Source organism: Tamandua tetradactyla, chromosome Y, assembly GCF_023851605.1.
Source record: "Tamandua tetradactyla isolate mTamTet1 chromosome Y, mTamTet1.pri, whole genome shotgun sequence".
Classification (NCBI taxonomy): Eukaryota; Metazoa; Chordata; class Mammalia; order Pilosa; family Myrmecophagidae; genus Tamandua; species Tamandua tetradactyla.
Window position 1 is genome coordinate 14,048,681 of NC_135354.1, and position 11,961 is coordinate 14,060,641.

An 11,961-nucleotide genomic window follows, 5' to 3' on the forward strand; every position below is an offset into this window, starting at 1 on the left:
GAGGGGAAAGCCCTGTGGTGGATTTCTTGTCACCACGGAGAGCACTGAAAATACCTTTTGTTTTCCTGAGAAGTGTTTTATAGTCGAGCATAAGAACTGGGCTTTCTTACTTGAATTATGAAAGCAGTAATTCTTGTAACTTACAGTGCCTCCTACAAGTAGTATAGTTTAATGAAGTTCAGGACCTCTCATAAGTTTGAATTTACTTTTGCGTGGTTTAATTCTGCTTCTTTCTACTAATTCTGAAGTCCATGAAGTTCCATGTAAGCATTTCTGTAAAGGAAGCACACTGCTTCTTTACATCTTTTAATTATCCATAGGCACTGTGACTTCTAGCTCTTGTCCAGTGTTCTTTCCTTTCAGCTAGAGAACTCCCTTCAGCATTTCTTCTTGGGCCTGTTTAATGGTGGTAAACTCCTTCAGCTTTTATATATCTGGGAGTGTCTTAATCTCCCCATCACTTTTCAAAACAGTTTTGCTGGGAGCAGCACTCTTGTTTGCCAAATTTGTTTTAGCTTTTTTTTTATTGTGAAAAATAACATATATACAAAAAAGTAATAAATTTCAAAGTGAATTTTAACAAGTAGTTATACAACAGATTTTAAACTTTGGTATGGTTTACAGTTCCACGATTTTTCATTTTTTCTTCTAGCTGCTCCAAGACGCTGGAAACCAAAAGGGATATTAATATTATAAGGATTCAGCAATCACATTCATTTGTTAAATCCTATGTTCTCTATTATACTCTTTCTTTTTTTTTCTTTTTCGTGGAAAATAACATATATACAAAAAAAGCAATAAATATCAGAGTACATTGCAACAGTTAGTTGCAGAACAGATTTCAGAGATTGGTATGGGTTACAGTTCTACAAGTTTTTTATGTATAGCTGCTCCAAGGTATTGTTGTGTGACAAATATTTTGTTTCTTTTTTTGCTGTTTTGCACTTTAAACATGTCATCCCACTGCCTTATTGCTTCCATGATGTCCCATGAGATATTAGGTTCTTAGCCTTAACTTTCATTAAACTTGGGAGGGTTTTAGCCATTATTTCTTTTGATATTTTCTCTTCTCTTTCTGGGATCGGCAGAAGACATATATCCGTGTATGCTGTATGGTGTTCCACACCTCTTTCGGGCTCTATTCACTCTTCTCCCTACTTTGTTCTTTCTGCTCCTCAAACTTAATAATTTCAGTTGTCTTATGTTCAGCAACGTGGGTTCTTCTGCCAGCTCAAGCCTTTGGTTGAACTGCTCTAAGGAATTACTTATTTTAAACTCTGTTAATTTGATCTTCAGTTCTGTTTGTTTCCTTTTCATGATTTCTCTATTCATTCGCATTCTTTTTGAGTTCAGCTTTTGTGTTTCTGATTTCTTTCAGTTCTTTGTCCTTGTTTTCTTTAGCTCCTTAGTATGTGTAGAACCTGTTTTTTTTTTTTTTAAGTGTTTGTCTATTGCGTCCCATCTCTGGTCTTCTAATGGTCCCAGCCTCTACACTGTCTGTCCCATAACCAGTTTTCCTTTGGACAGCTGTGATTTAACTATTCTTTTACAACATTGTGTGGATGGGTGAGCTCTCTGCAGGCCTTCTGCATGCAAGGCCGGTTGTGGGATGGTGTCCGTGAAAAGCATCCTGGTCCAGTTTTTCAGGCTGCTACCAGACAATGCAGTACCTATTGTTTGTTGCTTAAAGCTTCTGTTGAGGACAGAACCCTGGAGCACCAAATCTTGCCATCTTGATGACTGTAGCCCGCTGCCAGTGTATGTTTATGAGAATTGGAGATTGGTGTAAAAGAAGGTGCTCAAGACCAGAGTTTAGGCAAGAAGGAAAGTGCTAGTGGAAGGGACAGGTAATTGATATTAAGTGCCAGGAAAGATGGGACTCAAGCAGTTTTGCTTTAAGCAGGGCAGGGATGAGAAGGCTTTGAATTTTTTCATTTCAGCATTATACTCATGGCAGTAGAAGCTGAAGAAGAGCTTCTAAATCCATGGATTTTGTGAGGGGCAAGGAAGAAAACTTTTGGTGGAGCCTAAAATTGATTTTTGTAGGAAGGGTTGGCACTCATCTGGCAGTCAAGGTGGATGTTGTATGGAAAGGATTTTCCAGGCAGATGGGATGCTCAGTTTGTGCCCAGAAAGAATCTACAGAAGGAGCCAGAATACTATCTGTTCTTTTTTCTTTTTTTCCAGACTAAGCAGACAGCTAATTTATTGAGAACACATGTGAGGGGTCATGTGGACACTCTTGCAAAGACAGACATGAGAGAGGCGAGAGGCCCTGACACAGCAATCTGCTGAACTCTGGTATTTTAACATAACTTAATGGATTAAAATGTGAGTAAGCATAGGGAGGCAATGTTCAGGCTGCTGGTGGTATTTGGGACACATCAGATGTTCAAGAGCAGGGGATGCAGGTCAGGACTTGTTTGTCCAGCCCTATACTTGGCATAAGGCTTTGCAGTTGCAGTTATTGCATTGGATTTACATGACAGAAAGATCACTGTGATGGTACTTTGTTGGCTTAGTGGTGAGGGTAAAAAGGAGAAAAGGGTCATTTAGTGTCCTACTGTAGAGGCTGTAGGCAGTGGAATGGAACAGAGAGATTGAAAGCCTGGCAGGTGGTTTGGAAGGAGAAAATAGTTTAGAGATATTTCCTGGGCGTACGTGGGAAGAAGCTGCTGGACTTGGAGTTGGGTCCAGCATGTTGGTCATGAGTTGGACATTATCACCACTGGAATTTCTGAGCAGATAGGTGACAAAGTTGAGGTTTTGTTTTCGAAGGCCACTGCTCAAGAGTTTTCTGAAGATTTGCTAATTCTGAGACAGATGGGATACTTCCTACCCTAGGACTTTTGCCTACCTTTAACTGGATCAAATTGTCCCTGGATAATGTCTTTCCCTTACTCCCCTCACAGTTGCTTCTGTTTGTCCTAGACCTTTTATAAGCATTAGATTTAGGGTCCTCCTCCAGCTTATGTCATCTTTTCATCCTTTCATGGCCTTGAGCCTACCTGGGTGCAGGAAAAATTAATAATAATAATAATTGGATTTCCTAAGATGATGGGGTTACTCCTGGGGTAAGAGGTTTGTCCCAACTGGCAGCATCCCCTCATCCCCCACCCCCATAAAAGAACCAGTCCTATACTTATTTTCACTTTATGACAATGTCCTTGGTTTTAGTTTTGATGAGGTCCAGGGCAGTTCTTTTTGTTATTGTTGATGCTCATGCTTGGTATAAAGTATGAGTCATTAGCCTGATACAGGGTCCTGCAAATAATTCCCTGTGCAGTCTTCTAGTTTGAGCACTTATATATTTCGTTGCTCATCCATTTTCCAGTGTAGCCATTTGGTCCTTGGCTTTTCTTTGTTAAGTTTTTTATTTTTTTTGATTAGTGGTTCAGACTCATTTGTTGATTTATCTGTTGAGCTCTTCTATTTCTTCTTGAGTCAGAATAGGTAGTGTGTGTATTTGTAGGAATTTGTCCATTTCACCTAGGTTGTCTAGTTGTTTTGATAGGTTTCTATGGTGTCTAGGCTCCATTCAATTTTTACTTTTGCATAGGACCTCTGTTTTTTGTGAGGTTTTCACTTGGTAAGTCTAGAAGGTAATTTCAACCAGCTAACTAGGTAGTGTTCATCTTAGTAAACGTGGTGCCCAGGAGAGTCAGAAACAATCACAGTGCATTTTTTCAGGTTAGTTTAGTGATTTGGGGGGTGGGGTAGAAGAGAAGAAGGAGAATACAGGACACTCTTTGAAGAGTAGAACCAGATGGGCACATTCTCCATGGATTTTGTGCTGGGGGTGGGATGCAGGGTAGTGCTCTTATCTGAAGATCCCTATCAAATTCATTCTCTGGGGGCCAGACCTTATCATAGGTAACTGGATTTGGATGCACCAGGCTGTGAATCCCAGATTTGCCTCTGAGCCTGTGATTTTCCTATATAGTCTTAATTGAGTTGGTAAAGACTAAGAACTGTAAATGTATAATGTCAGCTGGTCAGTCATACTAGTCTTCCTAGGTTTTGTTGGGCTCCCCTGTCTGTTTGGAACCTTGTGCAGTCTAGGATCTGTAGTAGCAGCAGCAAATATCAGTAAAATATTTGTTGATGTTTACCACTCTGCCATGTCTTTCATGTTAATTTACCTTGATTGTATCCTTTCACCCACTCTATCAAGCTTAGTAGTGTGCTAGAATTGTTTCCCTTTCAAAGATGAGGCAAGATCCCAAAGCAGTATTTGAGTGACCAGTATTTGAACTGGGGCTCTCTGGTACTAGAGAGACCCTCAAAATCTTTAGCCCCAGGGTCCTGGATTGGCATTGTTGGTTACTTTGTGTAACATGTCCCTCTTTCCCCACCTCCTGTGCAGATCACAAGCCATGCTACTAGCAATCTGTCAAATTTCTCTCATTCCTGAGATCCTAGAAGTAGAGGAAATGTGGGAACTCGTTAAAAGAGAGTACCTTCTAGAGTGCAGCTGTAGGAAGTATTCCAGTCATCCGACTCTGTCCATTGAACCTTATTATTCTCACATTTACCCAAAAGGTTAACTTGAGACTTCTGAGGACCATGTGCTTACTTGAAGAGTGTAGAGTTTGCAGTAAATTTTTATTAGCTTTCTCTCCCAGCAAAGCTGAAAAGAAAACCCCACTTTCTCACTTCTGGGAGGTAACACCAAGCAGGGAACCTGAACTACATTGGATGGCAGTGTTAAATACAAATGGATTTTGTTTGCTTGGATTTGCATAGTGTCAAAAATTCTTCTGGAACATAGTAGGGCTTAGATGAACAGATAGGCTAAAGGATGTACTCTGTGTGGGCCATTTGAACAGCTCCTACTGGTTTTTGAGCTGCATTAGAATTTATTAGACATGAACCAGGAGAAATGGGAAATAGGGAGTGGATTTTGCCACTTAAAAGTTAGATGGGAAAGAAGAGATTGTTTGTAGACATATTCTACCTTACGCCTGGTCACAAACATGTCTTTAGCAGTGCTCAAGTTGAACTTGTTGCTGGGGGCTCTTTGCAGCCAGCTGTCTTCTCAGAGTTGCAAGATATGAACTGTCAATCAGAAATACTGTGTATGTGAGAAGCAAATGATAGCCAGGTTGATCTGTGGTGGTCATTCAGATGTACCAAGGTTTTGACCCCTAGCAAAGGGCTAGAGGCTATATGTACAGCTGAATACTGTTCCCCACCCCTACCCCTCCTTCTCCCCCTCTCCCATTAGCTATCAAAAGATTCCAGAACTCAGTTCCTTTAAGCAGAGTTCTCAGGTGTCAGCTTACTAATGCAGTAGAGCAGATTATCTACTCTGAGAGTGGTTAACATAGTTTTCCCCTAGACCCATCTCTTCCTGACTGAAGAAGTGTTGGAAATAGATAGGGTGATAAACAGTAAATAGAAAAAGTAAATTTCACCTTTTAAATTGGTTATCCTTGCTCTGTGTCCTAGTACAAGATGTACAAGGTGAGGAAGAGATCTGATGGTTCAAAGGGAATTACACACTTGGTAACTCATGATGCTTGGGCCATACATTGCCCAGATCCTCTCATCAAGGTGAATGACACAGTACAGGTTGATTTAGGCTCAAATTCAAAACAGGAATGTTTTCTGGTTTCTTTTCTCCTTACATCTGACTGTTGCTCAATTCCATTTTATTGGCATCTTCTTCCTCATCAGAGAGAACTGAAAAGTTAAGAGTGATAGGGCCTGTAGTTTCAGGCTGAGGTGTTCTCAGTGAGCCCCAGTCTCATTCCAGTCATCACAAATGGTTCTCTCTACTCAGACAGGAGGTCGCCGTAGGTCTGTTGTCTGCAGTGCATTCTTGATGCTAAGCATTGGTGAACCTCCCTTTCAGTGAATAAACAGTGACACGGAGAAGAAACTTTTGATTAGGAGAGACTTAAAGAGATCCAACAAAAAGTTACAGAATTACCTTAATCAGAAGCTTGCTGAAATATGTCAGGATCAAATGATTTGGTGCCAGGCATGTTTTCATAATGGTCCAGTGCAGGGCTATGGAGATAAAGATGATCAGGGTTGATGGTTGATACTTGAGGTGGCTAAGGTAGTGAATATCCTTGTTTTTTGAAAACATGAGGTTTTTTGAACACTTGGCTAATTTAATTGTTTCAGAAGTTAAAACAAAAAAGGAACTGCAAAAATGCTGTAGCCAGAAAAGCCTCATCCAAGGAGGTGACCTCTTGATTCTGATTTGCCATCCTTTCATTCAAGCAGGATTTCTCCATAGTCCTAGGTAATTAGGTTTCTTTCTTTGTGGTAGAAACAACTGTGGCCTCTTGGTTGTGCACCTACTACCTGTTTTCATCTACCAAATTTTTTTCCACGTGTCTGATTTTGAAATCATCTTAAATTCCAACATGTACCCCATCAAAATACCCACAACTACTAACTTATCTCTTTTTTTTCTCTTTCTGTTCCTCTTTCTTCTGGATCCTGGCTATTTCTTTGTCAGGGGTAATAAAAGCCCTAGCCACCCTTTCCACTCAGATCTGGCCTTAGAAAGTTTTTCCTCCAGTTCTTGACGTGTGCATCTCTAATAAACTCAGCTTCTCACTAAGACAGAGAGACTTGTTTCTCTGTTTGATGCAGGATCAGGCAGGCCTGACTGTTTAGAACTGTGTTTTCTGACTGAAGCATATATGTTCCTTTCTGTTGGACGTATTTTACTCATTGTGGTGTCTTCAGGGTTCATCCATGGAGTGGCATTCAACTAGAATCTATTCTAAGGCTGAGTAATATTCTGTGAATATTTTTAAATACCCTGGGTATGTTGATGACACATTTTGTTTTACCCATTCATCTACTGGTGGACAGTTTCTGTCTTTTGGCTATTGTAAATATTGCTGCTATGAACATGGATGTACATGTGTCTGCAGAGTCCCTCCCTCCTTTCAGTTCTTTGGGGTATACACCTAGAAGTGGGTTTGCCAGACCCTGTGGTTCTTTGTTTTTAATGTTTTGAAGAACTGCCAAACTTTGCACTAAGGAATCAGGACTTCTCTGCATCCTAGCCAACACTTTTTATTATTAAAGACTCACCAGCTCTTTAATAATAACTCTTCTAGTGGATTATGACACTTACTTGCATTTCCCTAATGGGTGATGTTTATGGTCCATTTGTGAGTCTCCTTTGGAGAAATGTCTGTTCAAAAGAAAAAGTATTGGGTGGGCCACAGTGGCTCAGCAGGTAAGAGTGCTTGCCTGCCATGCCTGAGGATCCGGGTTTGATTCCCGGTGCCTGCCCATGTAAAAACAAAAAAAAATGCCCAATTTTAAATTGAATTGTAGGAAATTTTTGTAAACATTCTAGTTATTGAACCCTTATGAGGCATAGAGTTTCCAAGTATTTTTTTCCCTTTTTGCTTTTTAATTTTGATGGGCTCCAGTTAATGTCCTGTTTCTTTTGTGCCCATGCTTTCAGTATATGACTTTCTAGTTTGCTTATATTTAGTCACACCATTTTCCTATGGTGTGAAGTCTAGGGGTCCAGCTTCATTTTTTTTTTGCATGTGGATATTCAATTTTTCCAGAACTGTTCACTGAAGAGACTGTTCTTTCTCCATGTGAGTGGACTAGCTTCCTTGTAAAAAAAAAAACAGGTGGCCATAGTCATGAAGGTTTACTGTTGTACTGCCAGTTCTGTTCATTAGTCTGTATGTCTGTCTTTGTGCCAGTACCCACACTGTTTTGATACTTGTAGCTTAGAAGTACGTTTTGAAACTGTGCAGTGTGTGTGAGTTCCATGAGTTTGTTCTTCTCTTTTGAGATGGTTTGCCTATACAAGGGTTCCTAGCCCTTGCATTTGAGTTTAGTGATTTGTTTTCCATTTCTGCAAAGCAGGCTGTTGGTGTTTTTCTGGGATTGCAGTTGAATCTGAAAATCATTTTGGGTGGAATTGACATGTTAACAATATTAAGTTTGCAATTCATAAAGCAACAGTGTATCTTTCCCTGTATTCAAGGTTTTATTTCTGTAATGATTTTAGTTTTCTGTATATATGTCCTTTACATCCTTGTTTAAATTTACTCCTAGGTATTTTGTGCTTTCTGTTGCTGTAGTAAATAGAATTGTTTTTCTCATTTTCTTTTTGTAACATTCATTGCTAAGGTATAGAAATATCACTGGATGTTGTACGTTGATCTTGTGCCCTGCTTCTTTTCTGAATTCACTTATTAGTTCTAGTATCTTCCTTACAGTTTCTTCTGCATTTTCTCTCTATATATAGGATCATGCCATCTGTGGGGAGGGATAGTTTCCCCTCTTCCTTCCCAGTTTGGATGCCTTTTATTTCCTTTTCTTGCCTAATTGCTTTGGCTAGCACATCTAGTACAGTAAACAGCAGTGGTCATAGTGGGCATCCTTGAATTTGTTCCTCATTTTAGGGGGAGAACTTTCATTTCTTCACTGGTATGATAGTAGTCATTGATTTTTCATATGTACCCTTTATCATACTGAGGGTATGCCTTTCTCTTCCTGTTTTCCTCAGTATATTTATGGAAAATAGGGTGCATAATTTTTCAAATGCCTTTTCAGCATGAACTGAGATGATTGTGTGGGTTTGTTTTTTTAGGGACTCCTCCCCTCTTCATTCTGTTAATGTGGTACATTAACAGCACTGAGTACACTAAAGGACTGGACTGCTAATTGGCAAATACACCTAGAAGGTAGGAAAGAAAGATACATCAGATTTAATGAATAGCATCCCACTTAAGGGCATCTCAATATTGTTTAATCTTTTTCTAATCACCAGAATTTTTCTCCTTTCAGTTTTCCTTACCCTGCTTTCCTTTCCACTTCCTATTCCTGCTTCACCCTGCCACCCCCACCCCAAAATGATTATTTACTCAGATCTCTTAAAGAGTTATAATGTGGAAAAATCTTATAATCTTCAAAGCCCTCCTAACTGTTAGCTGCAGCCAAATTTACAAGTTTGCCACAGCAACACAAGAGGAATTCATAAAAGCTGCGATAGGTGTGTCAGTGAAATTTTGGAATGATACCCTCACCATCTGTATTTTTTTCTTGATGAACTCCTCTCTCTTAATTGGTTGTGAAGGCAGTATCACTCTTGTTTTAAGATGACCCATGTCCTTTATGTTTTCCTTTCCCATTAGACATTGCAACCTTGGTGGCATTGGTGTGATCACCAACAGAGAGAGACATCCTGGTTCTTCTGATGTAGTTTGTGTGAAAGACGCAATGGGAGCAGTTTTGCAATGAGGCTTACCAACATTTTGTCACTGGCAAAGTAAGATTTACAATCTCTTCATTCACTCCTTTCTGAGAAAATATCTGTCTTAAAAAAGTAATTAAAAGTCCATGCCTTTCCTTCTGGGTTATTACGTTTTTAGTTTTCCTTCCCCTGTTTAACTGCCCAGAACAGAGTAAGCGGAAGACTTCTGGGTCAAGATGGTGGTTTAGTGATGCACATGTTTGAGTTGGTCCTCCAGAACAACTACTAAATAACCAGAAACAGTACAGAACAGCTCCTGGGGCCACATCAGTGACTGGACACACAGCGTACCCCAGTCTGGACCAGCTGGACTGGCTGCGAGCCCTCACAGAACCGTGAGTTCCCAAAGCTGCAGTGGCCAGTGCCCCACCCCCACAGGCTACTTCCCAGAGGGGAAAGGAAAGGAAATTTACCAGCAGCAGGGACTGAGCACAATTAAACACCAATTGTGGAATTAATTAACAAATTCTGACTACTAAAAATAGGCCCCCAGCTTAGGTGCACCTGGTCAAAGTGAAGGTTGCTCATTTTTGCCCCGGCACCAAGGGGGCAGGGATGATGGAAAAGGGGGGTTGGGGAATGAAGGAAACAGAGGTTTTTGTGGCTGTGTTTCTGCAAAGGCTTGACTGCCTTTGGATACAGTGGCAGGACTTCTCAGGCTGCAACTGCCCCAGGCATAGGCAGAAGTGAGCTCTTTGGAGGCTTGTCTGGAGCCTGTGCCTTCCCCAGGGGAGGGGTGAAGCCCTACTCAGGTGGAATCCCTCTCTCAAACAATTCAGACACCAGGGCTTGGTAATTTAAAGACATTAAAACCAACCTACAACCTCTCCTCTGTCTCTACCATGCCCCCAGCAGGGAGAGTCTGCCAAAGTTAAAGGTACCGCATTATCTTACACTGGTGGGACCTTCAGGTGGACAAGCACCACATACTGGGAAGGATAAGAAAAACAGAGCCCAGAGATTTCACAGGAAAGTCTTTCAACCTATTGGATCTCACTCTCAGGGAAAACCGACACAGGTGACTCTTTCCTCCTGATAGGAGGCCATTTTGGTCTGGGAAAATCTGGTTGGGGTCTATAATATCTAAGTAGACCCTCCTAGGGGTCGGTGGTGGGGAGGCACCATATAAGCAGGGCAAGTACAAGAAAACAGGAACTGAAAAATTCTCCTCTGTTAAACAAAACTTAAGCTAGAGGTCCAGATAAAGCTGAACTGAATGTCAAAGAATAGATAGACAACAAATTCATCCAGCAGGAAAACCGTAGGTAAAAGAAGTGAAAGCAATCTCCAGAATAAACTAATTAAGGTAATTAAATGCCTAGATTCCAGCAAAAAAAAAAACAAATCACACTAGGAAAACTGAAGATATGGCCTAGTCAAAGGAACAAACCAACAATTCAAATGGCATACAGGAGCTGAAACAATTAACTCAGAATATACAAACAGACGTGGAAAACCTCATCAAAAACCAAATCAGTAAATTGAAGCAGGATATAAAGAAGGCAATGAATGAACAAAAAGAAGAAATTGAAAGTCTGAAAAACGAATCACAGAAATTATAGGAATGAAAGGCAAGGTAGAAGAGATGAAAAAAAACAACGGAAACCTACAATGATAGACTTCAAGTGGCAGAAGATAGGATTAGTAAACTGGAGGATGGAACATCTGAAATCCAGCAAGAAAAAGAAAACACAGGGAAAAAAATGGAAAAATATGAGCAGGGACTCAGGGAATTGAAGTAAAATATGAGGCGCACAAATATATGTGTTGTGCGTGTCCCAGAAGGAGAAGAGAAGGGAAAAGGAGGAAAAAAACTAATGGAGGAAATTATTACTGCAAATTTCCCAACTCTTATGAAAGACTTAAAATTACAGATCCAAGAAGTGCAGTGTACCTCAAAGAGAATAGATCCAAATAGACGTACTCCAAGACATTTGATAATCAGAATGTCAGAGGTCAAAGAGAAAGAGAGGATGTTGAAAGCAGCAAGAGAAAAGCAATCCATCATATACAAGGGAAGCCCCAAAAGACTATGCACAGATCTCTCAGCAGAAACCATGGAGGCAAGAAGACAGTGGGATGATATATTTAAATTATTAAAAGAGAAAAACTGCCAACCAAGAATTCTATATCCAGCAAAATTGTCCTTCAAAAATGAGGGGGAAATTAAAACATTTTCAGACAAAAAAATCACTGAATTTGTGACCATGAGATCAACTCAGCAAGAAATACTTAAGGGAGCACTAGAGACAGATATGAAGACAGAAGAGAGAGGTGTGGAGAAGAGTGTAGAAAAGAAGACTATGAGGAAAGGTAAAAAGAAGGAAAATTAGATATGACATATAAAATCCAGAAGGCAAAATAGTGTAGAAGAAAGTACACTGAATGTTAATGGATTAAACTCTCCAATCAAAAAACATAGTCTGGCAGAATGGATTAAAAAACAGGACCCATCGTATCCTGTCTCTACTCAGAGGACATAAGGGCAAGGACACAAGTGGACGTTTACACACCAATGTTTATAGCAGCATTATTTACCATTACCAAGAGGTGAAAGCAGTCAAAATGCCCATCAACAGACGGTTGGCTAAACAAGCTGTGGCATTTGCATAAGATGGAATATTATGCAGCTGTAAGACAGAATAAAGTTATGAAGTATGTAACAACATGAATGGACCTTCCTTAAGGACATTATGCTGAATGTA

General features: G+C 40.1%; 1 protein-coding gene across 6 annotated transcripts in view; it reads left to right on the forward strand.

Annotated features, from left to right (window-relative positions):
- Nucleotides 1–11,096, forward strand: part of LOC143672596 (protein WWC3-like) — a 310,051-nt gene extending 298,955 nt beyond the window's left edge. For 5 of the 6 annotated variants that reach the window (XM_077147209.1, XM_077147211.1, XM_077147203.1 and 2 more), the window contains 2 exons: nucleotides 8,594–8,687; nucleotides 9,138–11,096. The gene's annotated coding sequence lies outside the window, so the exon portion shown is untranslated. The remainder of the gene's footprint in view (nucleotides 1–8,593; nucleotides 8,688–9,137) is intronic. The other variant, XM_077147204.1, reaches the window with a different exon arrangement.
- Nucleotides 11,097–11,961: the final 865 nt, after the last annotated feature.